Here is an 18,061-nt window from a genome sequence, read left to right as displayed (position 1 = left end):
TCAAATATCCCTATACGGTTTAGTTTCTAGTCCTTTCTACACCACAGCATTTTCTTTTAGAGGACTCCACTGCTCAGCATCCTTTTTAGATTACAAAATAAAAGCAAAACAACTGATCCAAAACAATGCTCCGGTCAGCATCAAGTAGAAGAGGATTTTGTTCTAGATCAGTAGTTCTTAAACTTTAGTATATATCAGGAATTCCCTGGAGGACGTATTAAAATACCTATCGCTAGGGCAAAAACCAAGTTTTTGATTCAGTATGTCTAGGATGGGGCCTGAGGTCATGCATTTTTTAATAAAAATATGACACTGATGTTCCAGGTACCACATTTTGAAAACTGTTAGATACTATTCTTCTATAATAAAATATTATAACAATTAAGCTGTTCGGTAGATCTTGCTTACTTAACCTGAATTTGCAGTCAACTCAAATTCTCAAGCCATTTTTTTAATTTAAATTTATTTAATTGGAGGCTAATTACTTTACAATATTGTATTGGTTTTGCCATACATCAACATGAATCCACCACAGGTGTACACGTGCTCCCCATCCTGAACCCTGCTCCCACCTCCCTCCCCATACCATCCCTCTGGGTCATCCCAGTGCACCAGCCCCAAGCTTCCTGTATCCTGCATCGAACCTGGACCGGCAACTCGTTTCTTACATGATATTATATATGTTTCAATGTCATTCTCCCAAATCATTCCACTCTCTCCCTCTCCCACAGAGTCCAAAAGACTGTTCTATACATCTGTGTCTCTTTTGCTGTCTCACATACAGGGTTATCGTTACCATCTTTCTAAATTCCATATATATGCGTTAGTATACTGTATTGGTGTTTTTCCTTCTGGCTTACTTCACTCTGTATAATAGGCTCCAGTTTCATCCACCTCATTAGAACTGATTCAAATGTATTCTTTGTAATGGCTGAGTAATACTCCATTGTGTATATGTACCTCAGCTTTCTTATCCATTTGTCTACTGATGGGCACCTAGGTTGCTTCCATGTCCTGGCTATTATAAACAGTGCTGCAATGAACATTGGGGTACACGTGTCTCTTTCCCTTCTGGTTTCCTCAGTGTGTATGCCCAGCAGTGGGATTGCTGGGTTGTCTGGCAGTTCTACTTCCAGTTTTTTAAGGAATCTCCACACTGTTCTCCATAGTGGCTGTACTAGTTTGCATTCCCACCAACAGTGTAAGAGGGCTCCCTTTTCTCCACATCCTCTCCAGCATTTATTGCTTGTAGACTTTTGGATCACAGCCATTCTGATTGGCATTAAATGGTACCTCACTGTGGTTTTGATTTGCATTTCTCTGATACTGAGTGATGTTGAGCATCTTTTCATGTGTTTGTTAGCCATCTGTATGTCTTCTTTGGAGAAATGTCTGTTTAGTTCTTTGGCCCATTTTTTGATTGGGTCGTTTATTTTTCTGGAATTGAGCTGTAGGAGTTGCTTGTATATTTTTGAGATCAGTTGTTTGTCAGTTGCTTCATTTGCTATTATTTTCTCCCATTCTGAAGGCTGTCTTTTCACCTTGCTTATAGTTTCCTTTGTTGTGCAGAAGCTTTTAATTTTAATTAGGTCCCATTTGTTTATTTTTGCTTTTATTTCCACTATTCTGGGAGGTGGGTCATAGAGGGTCCTGCTGTGATTTATGTCGGAGAGTGTTTTGCCTATGTTCTCCTCTAGGAGTTTTATAGTTTCTGGTCTTACGTTTAGATCTTTAATCCATTTTGAGTTTATTTTTGTGTATGGTGTTAGAAAGTGTTCTAGTTTCATTCTTTTACAAGTGGTTGACCAGTTTTCCCAGCACCACTTGTTAAAGAGATTGTCTTTTCTCCATTGTATATTCTTGCCTCCTTTGTCAAAGATAAGGTGTCCATAGGTGCGTGGATTTATCTCTGGGCTTTCTATTTGGTTCCATTGATCTATATTTCTGTCTTTGTGCCAGTACCATACTGTCTTGATGACTGTGGCTTTGTAGTAGAGCCTGAAGTCAGGCAGGTTGATTCTTCCAGTTCCATTCTTCCTTATCAAGATTTCAAGCCTTTTTTTAACAAGCACAATTGATTTGAATAACCAACTAAACATTCCTGTTCTTTATTTTCCATCTCTACTGAGAAAATCAACAAAATGAACATTACATAGGTAAACCATTAGTGACATATTCATATATGAAGAGAGTGTATTATTTCTTATATTTTAGTTTTAGTTCATTAAGCTAAGAGGAGTTCCAGATCTCTGTCATCTCTAATTTAAAAGCATATCAGTTTTAAAGATATCTTGGTGTCCTTTCCCTGACATTAAGAGAACTTAAAGGCTCTGGACTGAGCATTCTACAAATTATTTTTTTAAATTCTCTTAACAGAATTTCTAAGGATGTCAAAAAACAATGAATCAACTATATAATGCTTTCCAAGAACCCTTGAAAACTAAATGCTTCCCTCACTACTATATGAATAGTTTACTTGTCTAATTATGAGTCATCCAAAAAGACAGTTTTATAAATACTTGCTGCTGCTAAGTCGCTTCAGTCGTGTCCGACTCTGTGCAACCCCATAGACAGCAGCCCACCAGGCTCCCCCGTCCCTGGGACTCTCCAGGCAAGAACACTGGAGTGGGTTGCCATTTCCTTCTCCAATGCATGAAAATGAAAAGTGAAAGTGAAGGCGCTCAGTTGTGTCCGACTCTTAGCGACCCCATGGACTGCAGCCTACCAGGCTCCCCCGTCCATGGGATTTTTCCAGGCAAGAGTACTAGAGTGGGGTGCCATTGCCTTCTTCCTATAAATACTTAACAAAAACTATAAAAAAAAAAAAGGAATTACTTTCAAATTTGAGCACTTGACTCCAGTTAGCTAATGTGACAAGAAGACAGAGAATCCTACCAATTTCACACAATACTGCCAGAGGCCCTCTTTGCAGTGATATTAATATGTTCAAGAGCACTCTTGCAAGGATCTGATGCACTCAGTGTCAACTGGTTAAACTTTAGAAATCAACGACCTTTACATAGCTTTGCTTATTTTTTGTGCCAACTTCTTGAGCATTACATTGAATTCAAGTCCATTTGACAGACTTAAGATAAATCCTAAGAATACAATTTTCAAGTTTATAAAATTTACCAGATTATTAAAATTGCTCAGCTCTGCTCGTACTTACCTCAAGTTGATTTGGTTAGCAGAGGATCAATAGTCAGACAATTTAGCAGATTACAGTCTATTTTATGGCAGTCCTTTTTTCCCTTGCCTAATTTAAGACTACGCCCACAGCCTCGGCTGAATTAACCTGGTCAGAAGCATTCCCCTCTCACTTACTTGGTGAAAATGTTTTTGTAAAGGATATGAACAAGTGGAGTTTTTAATATATCTTTCTTGTATTAAACACAATCAATGGCTGCAGCAATCCAGAAAGATTCTTAAAACTTTGGTACGCATTCATATTTTGAAGTCAGGAAAGATAATGAACCTTAAGTCTCTACAACTCAGCTAAATTAAACAAATTTCCTGACTGCAACTTTTGCCCCAGTCTCCCAAATATAGCTCAGAGTTCTGAAAGCTTACAAGTCAAAGAGCAAACAAAAAGGAAAAAGATGCTGAGCCTAGGGTCCTCCAAAGAATACACTGATCAAAGGCCAAATCGTTGTAGCTGTGGCAAACAAAAAGCAGTGGGGGAAAGTAGCAAGGTCTTCTCAGGGTACAAAAAACAAAAACCTAAGTTTGAAAAGGATCCCGAAAACTCTTAAAAATGTACTGACACTGTAGTTTGAAAAGTGTGGAGACATTTCCATGCGTTTTTTTGACTGTATTCAATCACAGACAGCTGCTACAACTCATTGTATTTAAGTGTCCAAAGTATGATAAACCAATTTAGATCACAGCTTCTAGAATTAACCATGCCAATGTAAAAGCCAACGGAATAAAACTGTTGCAGGACACTGCTTCACTCTGCTTATAAGGGGAAACAGGTAGCAAAAAATGAAATTTCTGATCTTATGACAAAACAAGTTGGAGCTTAGAACTGTAAAAAAAATAACAACTGTATGTATATAGTATATGAACTTGGGCAAACTCCAGGAGAAGGTAAGGGACAAGGAGGCCTGGCGTGCTACAGTCTACGGGCTCACAAAGAGTTAGACACAACTTAATGACTGAACATCACTGCTACCACCAACAGAGACTACATACGAAACAGTGCCAAACAGCAATCATACTTTTTACTGTATATCTTCTGGTAGTAAGTGCAGAGAAAACGTGATTTCCAGGAGATTTTGGAGTCTTGGCATCTTCAGGATTCTTGCAGTACACACAAAAAACTTCAGCCAAATACTGATTTGTCAGACAGCTTACACACCTCCCAAATCTCTGTGGCTTACAACTACGAAGATTTATTTTCTACCCATGTTCCATGTCAGCTGCAGAAGCAGCCCCTTTTCATGGACATACTAACTTCATGGCAAAGGAAAGACAGCCATGGCAGAACAATGTAATGTTTCTAAAGATTCTGCTTGGGGGTGACATGCATCCCTTCTGTTCACATTACCCTGGACACAGGCAATCACTGTGTGGATTGTGATTGTGGCCGTGGAGTGATTGTGGCAATCACTCCAATCACTGAATGGAGAATCATAATTCTGTCACAGGGAGAGGCAGCAAATAATTGGATAAAATAATAATACCACAGTCTGCTAACTGATAACCAGTTAGCTTTGCTTTTGCCTTCTGCACATGAACTACACACACCCTGTTTCCCAGAAGGGATAACCTCAAAGTCCTTTCTGGACATGGCAATCGACTCCATACCAAACCCAGATGTGGCACCTCTTACTCTGTAGACCAATAAACTAAAAAAACAAGTGAGCTGCCCCTCACATATCCAACATATAAGTGGAGAAGGGGAAAAACACAACTGGATTAAATCTCCAATTTGGAAAGGGGAAGAATGGGAAACACACAGCACGTATCCACATCAATTCAGAACTTGTGAGGGCCGCTTGCCCTTGAAGTGGGGAGCATACCTTACTTGGGCCCTGGTTTCACTCTCTTGGGGTACCTTCCTAACTCACTGTTCTTTGAGGCTGCTGGCTCAGCCTGTAAGAGGCTGTTCATTTTCTTTGACCCTCATTAGATCTATAGATAAGGTACTGAAGAATATGACTCACTACTACTTCCTTGGTGATTTGAGCAGCTTTCTCAGGCTACTTCTAATTCACAGAAGGTAGGAGGCACACAAGTTATGAACAATCACAAATCTATTTTAGTGGAACCTACTAGCTCATTTGGCAGTACAACACTCTTGAAATTTTATTTATTTATTAATAACTGCAGTCATCTTGTTATGCCAGTACCCATATTTACAAATATTTTCAGGATATGCCTCTTACTCTAGACTTAATTACAAGTTTCCTGAAGTGAGCAAGTTTCTATGGTATAACCACATACTCAGTACTTGTTTTGCCTTCTGAGACATTTCAATCAAATGAAAATATTTACTGGGTACCTACTTTAATTGAATCTAAGTTTTTTAAAAAAAATATGCTGGCTTTAACCCTCATGTTATCTTTGACAGACAGCTGAAATAGACTTCCATCCATTCATATAATTTTTTAGTTATGTATATTACCAAAAATGAGAAAATGAGAAAAAGTTTCACAGTTTGACTGTTATTCTTGAAATTTCTAGAGTCTCTCCATTCCCTTTACCCTCTGATTATAAACAGGTCAATTCTTTCCTGAGTTCATCTTTATTTTGTAATCAAATGAAACCAAGAGAAACCAAAGAATATTGATCATATTCTGTTCCCAAACTCTTTGCTGGTACACTCATCTGGAATAGTATCTGATTTCCAGTTATCTCAAGAGACAACTTCATCAAAAGTTTTATCATGGGAATCAACTTTTGCTTAGCCCCAAAGTCAGTGTCATATATTCTAGGTATTTTTGTATGTGTGTTTATCACTTCAGTATCTCATAGAGTTTTATCAATTTCTGTATCAGTTACCTTATACTCAGCTATTATATGATAACAAAATAACTGCCAAATTTCAGTTTCTTACAACTAAGGTTTAATCCTCCCTCAGTTATTGTTGGCTAGGGATCAGTTGCTCTGCTTCATGACATTTTTATCATAGAACAAAGTTGGAAATGAAGCAGCTACTCTTTATGACATTCTATGCACACAGCAGAGGAAAAAGAGTGATGAAGAACCACAAAATGGCTCTTAAAGCTTATTCTGAAAAGTAATACAGGAAACATTTTCATTTCAGTAGCCAAAGCAAGTCACATGGCCAAGCCTGACACAGGGAAGGAAACTGAATAACTGGAAATAATATAATCTACTAAAATAATGTATCACAACAGATTGAATGCAGCAGGATGTAGAAGAATTCAGCTGTATTCCATTAAGCCAGAAAGTAAAAGGGATTTGCAAAAATGTAAAATAGTGCTACTCAAAAGAGTAAATTTTTATATAGAAAATAGTAATTTTTCATAAAAGTGTTATTTATATTAACATATTAGATCTATTATTGCTCTTTGAAATAAAATAATACTTAGAAGAAGTCTAAGACCATTTCTAGACTTCCCTGGTGGCTTAGAGGGTAAAGCATCTGCCTGCAATGCAGGAGACCCGGGTTCAATCCCTGGGTTGGGAAGATCCCCTGGAGAAGGAAATGGCAACCCACTCCAGTATTGTTGCCTGGAAAATCCCATGGACAGAGGAGCCTGGTAGACTATAGTCTGAGCTACTTCACTCAAGACCATTTCTAATATGGCATATATCATACAGATATAACACAAATAAGCAAAAGTTATTTAGGGTCCCTGATACTTTTTAGGCATACAAATAGATCCTGAAACCAAAAAGTTTGAAAATTGCCACTATAAAGCACAAATAATAATAATGATTCAAGGATTTTGAGGATTAAAATAAATGCTATTTGTCATGAGCAGTGCCTGACAAAATACACACTGAATAAATATTAGATATTATTGTTACCACTGATAACAAAGGGATGAAAAATGAACAAAAACAAGAAAAGACTTTTGCTTATTCAACTCCTAAAAATCACAGAACATTTTTTTAATAGGAAGACAGATTCTCTATAGCTCAACTGCCATATTTGTGGTTCCCTGATGAAGCAATGCATAATTGCAGCTAAAAAAAAAAAAAATCATCAAACATCATGGAAATCTTTAAGTAAGAAAGAGCAAGTCCCTTTTCCTTCACTGCAGGGATTACTGATTTCAAACCTTTTACTTACCTTTATAAGTTTTGTCCTAACCAAAATACCCTGTGAATACACACACATTTTGGAAAAATGAGATCACACTAGACATGCTTATTTGTACCAAACTTAAAAAAAAAATCTTAATGTGTATCCTGGACAAATTTTGACATATGAATGTGTCAAAATTTAAGTCCCTGCTGATTATTTCCATAGCATTGTAAAAACTGAATAACTGAAAAAGCTTTAAAAAAATTTTTAGAGATATACTGTTGCCTTTTGAAGAGGTGTCTTTAAAGTACTATATAAGAATGAGATTGCTAAATAAAAAATAGAATTTCATTAGATGAAGTCAACTGACTTCATAATATGATAAGGCAAATTATATTCTAACCTATGGTATATCCGGCCCTATTTTGGTCACAACCTTCCCAAGACTGAGTTCTTTTCAACCTTTCCTTATATGATAGATGAAAAATCTCCCTGTTTTTATGTGTTTCTATAATTGAGAGTGCAAATAAGTTTACTTATTGTACTTTGTGCATTTTTTGTCATTTCAACATTTTTCTTCTAATTTTTCATTACACTGTCACTATAAAAGACTCAAAATAATTAAGAATTTAATAGAGCAAAATGTGTAAGTCCTTCTTCACATATACTCACTAACAGCACGGAATACATTCTTCCAGTCTGGCTTTTATACATTTTCATACATTTGCACAAGCATATATATCTTTTCTTAAAACATAAAGTCATAATGTATCTATTGCTCGGCAACTTAAATTTTCAAATAGCAACTTATCACATCATTGCTTTATTTTAAAAGATTAAATATTAGTCTAATTGTTTACTACAGTACTTACTAGAATTTACTTTACAAGCCCCCTATTAATGAACAATTGGGTTCTTTTCAATTTTTCATACAACACTGTTATGATGAATATTTATATATATTGATCTTCATTTATGAGTATAACACGGAATTGCAGACTCTGAGTATGTACTTAAAAGTTTTGTTAGATACTGTTATATTGTGCTCCAAAAGAGCTTATCATCAAAAATATATGAAAGAGCTGGTTTTCTTGTATTTTATCTATCTTTATCATTTAAGCTAATCTGATAGGAAAAATATGTATTACTATGATTTTAAACTCTATTTTTCTGAAGTAAGGACTGAATCTCTTTTCATTTATTACCAGGCATTTAGTAAAATATTCATTCATATACTTTTCCTATTTTTCTATTAAGCTTATTCTTAATAATTTGTAAGATTTAATTATTAATCTTTGTTATATTATAAATATTTCCTCAGTCTTTATCTAGAATTATCTTTATTATGCAGTATCTTATATCGTACACAAATTTCAATTTTATGAGGCACTTTAAAATAATTTTGGTTCCCATTCTAGGTCACTGTTCTCTTTTCTATTAGTACACATTACTGTTTTAGTTATTACTGCTTTACACTCTAGTAATTTCAAATCCCAAACCTTTCTGTCCAGGAACATTGTATTCCTGTTATTAATCTGGTTTTCTAGTGATCCCCTCATTAAACTTTCAAAGTTTCCTCCTATAAGTCTAACATACTTCTTGTCATGTATATTTATGACTTTTATTATTTTTCTGGCAGTTGTGAACGCAAACCAATTTCATTACATTTCATAATATGTTATAGGCACACAAAAGCTGAAGGATATGATTTATAATACTGCAGTCAGTCATTTTTATTAAACTCTCGTCAATTCCAGTCGGTCCACAATTGTTATCTTAAGACTGTTTTACATAATCACACTGTTTGCATACTGAAGCTTTCTCGCTTGGTTTCCAACAGTCCTACTGCTTTTTATTTTTCTTGTCTTACTGCATTGGTTTGGATCCCCTGAAAACACTGAACGGCAGTGGTGATAATAGTCTTTTTATTTCTTTGATCTGGCATAACGAGATTGATTCTAGTGTTTCACCATTAAACATGATGTTTCTTCCAAGTCTCTGATAGACAGCAGCTATTAAATTGACAAAAGTTTCAGTCTAATATTAGTTTGTTCAGCTTCTATTAGGAATGGCTATATATTCAATGTTAAATTTTAAATTTCATGTTAAAATATTATTCCTTTCATTACTATATGAATATACGGTTTTTCCCTTTTAATCTGCCTGGTAGTGTAATTTTTTATACTACACTATATACCTATTTTTTCTAGTTTTGAGCTTGTCTAACTTAACTTCTATTTTATATAATGCCTTGTAGGACATTTGGTATTGTCCAAAGTGTCCGTAACACATTTGGTTGATGCCAGAAGGTCTCTGAAATTTGGTCCTATCCAAAATGCCCATGGGCATGAAAAGTGATTTTGAATAGGACCAAATATTAAAACCTTTTGGCATGAACCTAACTTCTTATGAACATTTCGGACAGGAAAAAATGTCTGCTAACCATACAATGTTAATACTGCTATATATGCTGTTTGTCTTGGTGGTGGTGTTGAGTCACTAAGTTGTGTTTGATTCTTTGTGATCCCATGAACTGCAGCACACCAGGCTTCCCTGTCCTTCACTATCTCCAGGAGCTTGCTCAAACTCATGTCCATTGAGTCGGGGATGCCATCCAACCATCTCATCCTCTGCAGTCCCTTCTCCTCCTGCCCTCAATTTTTCCCACCATCAGGATCTTTTCCAGTGAGTTGGCTCTTCACATCAGGTGGTCAAAGTATTGGACCCCCAGCCTCAGCATCAGTCCTTCCAATGAATATTCAGGGTTGATTTCCTTTAGGATGGACTGGTTTGATTTCCTTGTTGTCTAAGGGACTCCCAAGAGTCTTCTCCAGCACCCCAGTTCAAACACATCAATTCTTCTGTGCTCAGCCTTCTTTATAGTCCAACTCTCACATCCATACATGGCTACTGGAAAAACCATAGCTTTGACTACATGGACCTTTGTCGGCAAAGTTATGTCTCTGTTTTTCAATAGGCTGTCTAAATTCGTCATAGCTTTTTTTCTAAGGAGCAATTCCATGGCTGCAGTCACTATTCGTAGTGATTTTGAAGCCCAAGAAAATCAAGTCTGCCACCATTTCCATTGTTTCTCCATCTATTTGCCATGAAGTAATGGGATTGGATGACATATCTGTGATTTTGAGTTTTAAGCCAGCTTTTTCAGTCTCCTTTCATCAAAAGGCTCATTCCTGTTTGCTTTTTGCCATTAGGGTGGTATCATCTGCATATCTGAGGTTGTTGATATTTCTCCTAGCACTCTTGATTGCTGATTGTGATTCATCCAGCCCAGCATTTTGCATGATGTATTCTGCACAGAAGTTAAATAAGCAGGTGACAATATATAACCATGATGTACTCTTTTTGCAATTTTGAACCATTCTATTGTTCCACGTCCGGTTTTTACAATTGCCTCTTGACCTGCATATAGGTTTCTCAGGAGGAGGTAAGGTGTTCTGGTATTCCCATCTCTTGAAGAATTTTCCAGTTTGTTGTGATCCACACAGTCAAAGGCTTTGGTGCAGTCAATGAACTAGATGTTTTTCTGGAATTCTCTTGCTTTTTATATGGTCCAATGGATGTTGGCAACTTGATATCTGGTTCTTTTGCCTTTTCTAAATCCAGCTTGTACATCTGGAACTTTTCAGTTCACATACTGTTGAAGCCTAGCTTGCAGGATTTTTGAGTATTACCTTGCTAGCATGTGAAATTAACATGATTGTACAGTACCTTGAACATTCTTTGGCATTGCCTTTCTTTGGGATTGGAAAGAAAACTGAATTTTTCCATTCCTATGGACACTGCTGAGTTTTCCATAGTTGCTGGCATATTGAGTGCAGCACTTTAAAAAGCATCAACTTTTAGGACTGTAAATAGTTTAGCTTGAGTTCCATCACCTCCAATAGCTTTGTTTGTAGTAGTGATGCTTCCTAAGTCTCACTCGACTTCACATTCCAGGATGTCTGGCTCTAGGTGAGTGCCCACACCATAGTGGCTACCCAGGTCTTTAAGACCTTTACTGTACATTTTTTCTGTGTATTCTTGCCACCTCTTCCTAATCTCTTCTGCTCTTAGCCTAGACTATTTCTCACACTTATTTTGCATTTTTCTATCTTGCCTAATTTGTTTATTCTTGTAAACAACACAAAGACAAATTCTGACATAAAGTAAATTTGACAATCTCTAAGTTGAAAAGGAAATTGTACTAGTTTCACAGTTACTGTGATCTTTAATGTATTTGGACTTATTATCTTATTTTTCCTTTTCAATTCAGTAATGAAGGTTTTAATATTTTATTTGGGCTTCTCAGGTGCTGCTAGTGGTAAAGAACCTCCTTACCAATGCAGAAGACATAAGAGACGTGGGTTCAACCCCTGGGTCAGGAAGAGCCCCTGGAGGAGGGCATGGTAATCCATTCCGGCATTCTTGCCTGGAGAATCCCATGGACAGAGGAACCTGGCGAGCTACTGTCCATAGGCCGCAAAGAGTCAGACATGACTGAAGTGACTTAATACACACACACATACATACATAGTTGATTTATAATGTATTATTAGTTTCTGGTACACAGCAAAGTGATTCAGTTGTATATATACATATGTTCATTCTTTTTAGATTCTTTTCTCATACAGGTAGGTTATCAGAATACATACGGTAGAGTTTCTTGTGCTATACAGAAGGTCCTTGCTGGTTACCTATATTATATACAGTAGCATGCATGTGTTCACCCCAAGTTCCTAATTCATTCCTCCCCCAAAGTTTCTCCTTTGGTAGTCCTAAGTTTGTTTTTGATATCTACAAGTCAGCTTCTGCTTTGGAAATAAGTTCTTCTGTATCTTTTCTTTAAATTGGATTCCATGTACAAGCTGTATCATATGATACTTGTCCTTCTCTGACAACTTACTTCACATGGTATGATAATCACTGCTGCTGTTGCTGCTGCTGCTAAGTCGCTTCAGTCATGTCCGACTCTGTGAGACCCCATAGATGGCAGCCCACCAGGCTCCGATGTCCCTGGGATTCTCCAGGCAAGAACACTGGAGTGGGTTGCCATGTCCTTCTCCAATGCATGAAAGTGAAAAGTGAAAGTGAAGTCACTCAGTTGTGTCCGACTCCTAGCGACCCCATGGACTGCAGCCTTCCAGGCTCCTCCATCCACGGGATTTTCCAGGTAAGAGTACTGGAGTGGGGTGCCATTGCCTTCTAGGTCCATCCATTTGTGCTGAGAGGAATGTCCGTTTTTAAAAGATTTTAGAAGAATTTCAGGAACTTGCACGTAGAAAATAACTTCCTCTTAAAGATGACCCATCAAGTAACAGGTATCACTGTATTTTCAGACAAAGAAACTAAGGCAAACCAAGGTGGGTTAAGAGAGATCTTGTCCAAGGTCATATAAATTAACATTAACAGCAGACAGAGAAAACTAATTCAAGATTCCCTCCTCTGGGTCTGATACTTGAGACAGTATTTCCTCTCTCTCAAGCATTTATGAAAGATAATTATCAGAACAAGGATAAACTCTCAAAAGTATGTTCTTATGCTGAGCATGCAAAATGAGTAGCTATGCATGCAAGTGTAAATTATACAACTGGAGGCTGAAAAAATACTTGTCTGTTTACCTCATTTGTTAATTAAAGAGACACAGCAACATTTTAGAAGTCTAACTGTGGAAAATCTTATTATTACTGATTTGTGGGTGTCTCATGAAGAGTTAGGAGGTACCCACAAATCATCCCCAGGTTGCTCAGTGGTAAAGAATCCGCCTGCCAATTCAGGGGACTCAAGAGAGGTGGGTTTGATCCCTGGGTCAACAAAAATCCCATGGAGTAGGAAAAGGCAACCCACTCCAGTATTCTCCCTGGAAAATTCCATGGGCTGAGGAGTCCATGGCATCACAGTCAGACCCGACTGAACACACACACGATACAATACATGTGAAAAGAGGTAAGCTATCTTGGTCATCAAAATTTCAATGAGAAAATAGTTGCAAATTTCAATAATTTTCCGCTGATCATTCACCATCTAATAAATCTAATCCAGGACATAATCTCCCCTCCCCACCACACACACAGTCAGTCACTGACACACCCTTTAGCTTTGTTGCTATTGTGGTGATAAAACATCTTTGAGAACTAAGAAAAATTGGGGATTTCAAAGTGTAAAAGAACAAGATAGTCTTTGCTTTTTTTCTTTACAGTTCTTTCCATATCCATATTTCATATCATTCAATCCCTCTTTGACATAGAGTCACTCTTATCAGGGAATTTTTTAAATGAAAAGAAGTATTTATATTTATGAAAAGACAAATAACTCTGGTACTTTCTCAGAAATACCTAGCTCCTTCCTCTCTCATTGTTCACTAATAACGCACTACAGTGAATCTCAGACACAGCTATTTTTGCTAATACATTTTACTAAAATAAAGTTCCACGAAGAAGTTATCTAGCATGCTGGGAACATGAACATAAGTGTGGAGTGATCGCTGTGAAAAATTAGAACAAGGGGCAGTTTTATAAAGTCATACTAATTTTATTTTCTCGAATACAAAGTTGGTCAATATGACTAAGTTTTTAAAGTATGGCTTCAGAAAGACATCTCTATATTAGACAAGACAAAAATAGGGCAATTATGAAAGTGATATTGACGATTCAGGACTCTGAACTACCTGAGTTCAATTATTAGTGGTAAGTGGTAAGGTGATTATGAACGGTAGGATCAACTGAATCTACACTGAGAGGTTACTGTATAATATTTAGGAAGCAATGGCACCTCAGAATAAACAAAAATGAAAAAAATACCCTCAATTAAATACTTACAATATAATCCTATAACAAAGATTACAACTCCACAAGTGGAAAAAGTGTGTACCTGTAGTTAGACAAACATGAATTTAATTCAAAGTACTACTTCTAAATGGCCTGGACATTGAAGTAAGTATGGTATTGACATATGATAGTTACTGTATATATAGAACCACTGTATTATATGGCATGTATGAACAATAACACTTGGTATAAGTTGTTTGTTACATTTTAAAAACAGAAAATAAAAAGAAATTTGAACACCGAGAACACCTGTACAGCATGGTTTTGACTAGAAGTATAGTATTTTGGGGGCTTCCCCAGTAGTTCAGTTCGTAAAGAATCTGCCTGCAATGCAGGAGGCCCTGGTTTGATTCCTGGGTCAGGAAGATCCCCTGGAGAAGGTACAGGCTACCCACTCTAGAATTCTTTGGGTTCCCTGGTGGCTCAGACCATAAGGAATCCACCTGCAATGTGGGAGACCTGCATTTGATCCCTAGGTTGAGAAGATCCCCTGGAGGAGGACATGGCAACCCACTTTGGGATTCTTGCCTGGAGAATCCCCATGGACAGAGGAGCCTGGTGGGCTACAGTCCATGGGAGTCACAAAGAGTCGGACACGACTTGGCCACTAAGAACAGCATGCTGCTGCTGCTGCTGCTGCTGCTAAGTCACTTCAGTAGTGTCCGACTCTGTGCGACCCCACAGATGGCAGCCCACCAGGCTCCCCCATTCCTGAGATTGTCCAGGCAAGAACACTGGAGTGGGTTGCCATTTCCTTCTCCAATGCATGTAAGTGAGAAGTGAAAGTGAAGTCACTCAGTCATGTCCGACTCTTAGCGACCCCATGGATTACAGCTTCCCAGGCTCCTCTGTCCATGGGTTTTTCCAGGCAAGAGTACTGGAGTGGGGTGCCATTGCCTTCTCCTGGCATACTGCATTTTTACCTTATGATACTCCAAAATCTCAGTCAAAGAATTGTACAATACTGGGGGAGACATAATGACCAAAATACTGCTGGCCACTTTCCTATTGAAATATGAAACACATTTAAAAATAATGTTTCATTAATAAAAATATTTTAATATGAATTATCAAAAAATAATCTTGAGATAGATAATAATAAAATATACTGAGATAGATTCTAAACATGACCTTCCACCAACCCAGGATTATAAACGTTTCATGATTTCATGACGGGAAAAAAAAAACTTTTAATACAGATAAACAAAAGGGAAAAGTCACAGACTATACAGAGTATAGTTAAACTAGAGAGTAATTTAATTCTAGTTTTTATTACACATTAATATCAATGTATTTTATAACACATTAGTATCTATGAATAATGAATAATGTCCCTATAATTATATTAATAAAAATGAGATCATATTGTTACAGTTTTTTGTTTGTATTTTGGGTGTTTTTTTGGTCATCCTATAAGGCTAATAAAATCTTAGTTCCCTGAATAGAGATTGAAACTGGGCCCCCGCAAGGACAGTGCCAAGTACTAACAACCAGACTGCAGGGATGTCCTTTCTTTTATGGTTATAGTCTTCTTTATCTAAGAATAAAAGAGTAATCTGGCGTTAAAATCAAAAACATCATTGGACTTCACCTTCTCTCCAACCAGTTTGAAAAGTAATCTCAATTTTCAAATTAAGAGACAAATAACATATTTTTAAATAAGTAAATATCATTTACATTAATTTAGTGAATCACTGACATCACATTATGTGAATATATAATTTATTTAGCTAGTACATCTGTTACTAGATTTTTAATTTATTTCCAACTTTTTACTATACAAAGTGAGTGAAGTCACTCAGTCGTGTCCAACTCTTTGTGACCCCAGGGACTATAAACCACCAGGCTCCTCTGTCGGTGGGATTTTTCAGGCAAGAATACTGGAGAGGGTTGCCATTTCCTTCTCTAGGAGATCTTCCCAACCCAGGTCTCCTGCATTGTAGGCAGACACTTTACCGTCTGAGCCACCAGGGAAGTAATGCAATGGTGAACATATTTATATCTTAATTTTATAATACATCCATGGTTATTTCATTAACTTTCTTTTTGTTGTTGTTCAGTCACTAAGTCATTTTTCACGTTGTGACTCCATGGACTACAATACGCAGGTTCCTCTGTCCTCCACCATCTCCCTGAGTTTGCTCAAATTCAGGTCCATTGAGTCATTTATGCTATCTAACCATTTCATCATCTGCTGCCCCCTTCTGCTTTTGTCATCAAATTTTCCCAGCATCAGGGTCTTTTCCAATGAGTCAGCTCATCTTATCAGATGACCAAAGTATTGGAGCTTCAGCTTCAGCATCAGTCCTTGCAATGAATATTTATTCTTGATTTCCTTCCCCTTGCAGTCCAAGGGACTCTCAAGCGTCTTCTCCAGCACCACAATTCGAAAACATCAATTCTTTGGCACTCAGCCTTCTTTAGAGTCCAATTCTCACATTCATATATAATTTGTTGGAAAAACCTTACCTTTGACTATATAAAAACCTTACCTCTGTCAGCAAACTGATATCTCTGCTTTTTAATATTCTGTCTAGGTTTGTCATAGCTTTTCTTCCAAGGAGCAAGCGTCTTTTAATTTCATGGCTGCTGTCATCATCCACAGTGATTTTGGAGCCCAAGAAAATAAAATCTGCTATTGCTCCCACTTTTTTCCCTTCTATTTGCTATGAAGTGATGGGATTGGATGCCATGATCTTAGTTTTTTGAATGTTGAGTTTTAAGCCAGCATTTTAACTCTCCTCTTTCACCTTTATCAAGAGGCTCCTTAGTTCCTCCTCAATTTCTGCCATTAGAGTGGTATCATCTATACATCTCAGTTTAGTTCAGTTCAGTTCAGTCGCTCAGTCATGTCCGACTCTTTGCGACCCCATGAATCGCAGCACGCCAGGCCTCCCTGTCCATCACCAACTCCCGGAGTTCACTCAGACTCACGTCCATCGAGTCGGTGATGCCATCCAGCCATCTCATCCTCTGTCGTCCCCTTCTCCTCCTGCCCCCAATCCCTCCCAGCATCAGAGTCTTATACATCTCAGGTTGTTAATATTTCTCCCAGCAATCTCAATTCCAGCTGGTGATTCATCCAGCCTGGCATTTGCATGATGTACTCTGTATATATGACAATATATAGCCTTGTCATACTACTTTCCCAATTTTGAACCCAGTCCATTGTTGCATGTCCAGTTCAAACTGTTGCTTTTTGACCTGCATACAGGGTTCTCAGGAAGAAAGTAAGGTGGTCTGGTATACCCATCTCTTTAAGAATTTTCCATAGTTTTTTTGTAATCCACACAGTCAAAGGCTTTTGCAAAGTCAATGAAGCAAAAGTAGATGTTTTCTTGGAATTCCCTTGCTTTTACCATTATTCAGCAAATGTTGGCAATTTGATCTTTGGTTCCTCTGCCTTTTATATAATACAGCTATACAATACAGCTTATACATCCAGAAGTTCTCAGTTCATGTACTTCTGAAGTCTAGCTTGAAGGATTTTCAGCATAACTTTGCTAGCATGTAAAATCAGTGTAACTGTATGCTAGTTTGGACTTTATTTGGTATTGCTCTTCTTTGGGATTGGAATGAAAACTAACTTTTTCCAGTCCTGTGGCCACCACAGAATTTTCCAAACTTGCTGGCATACTGAATGCAGCACTTTAACAGCATCATCTTTTAGGATTTTAAATAGCTCAGCTGGAATTTCATCACTGCAGGTAGCTTTGTTCATAGTAACGCTTCCTAAGGCCCATTTGACTTCATACTCCAGGATGTCTGATTCTAGGTGAGTGACCACACCATCATGGTTATCCCAGTCATTAAGACCTTTTTTGTATAGCTCTTTTGTGTATTCTTGCCATCTCTTCTTAATCTCTTCTGTTTCTGTTAGGTCCTTACCATTTCAGTCCTTTACTATGCCCATTCTTTCCTGAAAAGCATCCTTGATATCTCCAATTTCCTTGAAGAAATCTCTAGTCTTTCCCATTATATTGTTTTCCTCTATTCCTTTGCATTGTTCCTTTAC

General features: G+C 37.3%; 1 protein-coding gene across 4 annotated transcripts in view; it reads right to left on the bottom strand.

The window, feature by feature from the left end:
* The window catches only part of EXOC6B (exocyst complex component 6B), a 765,919-nt gene that overhangs the window by 273,825 nt on the left and 474,033 nt on the right, over positions 1-18,061 (bottom strand). The window lies entirely within an intron of this gene.

This window comes from Bos javanicus, chromosome 11, assembly GCF_032452875.1.
Source record: "Bos javanicus breed banteng chromosome 11, ARS-OSU_banteng_1.0, whole genome shotgun sequence".
Lineage (NCBI taxonomy): Eukaryota > Metazoa > Chordata > Mammalia > Artiodactyla > Bovidae > Bos > Bos javanicus.
Note: the sequence above shows the minus strand (reverse complement) of the source record. Positions and strands in the feature narration are given on the sequence as shown.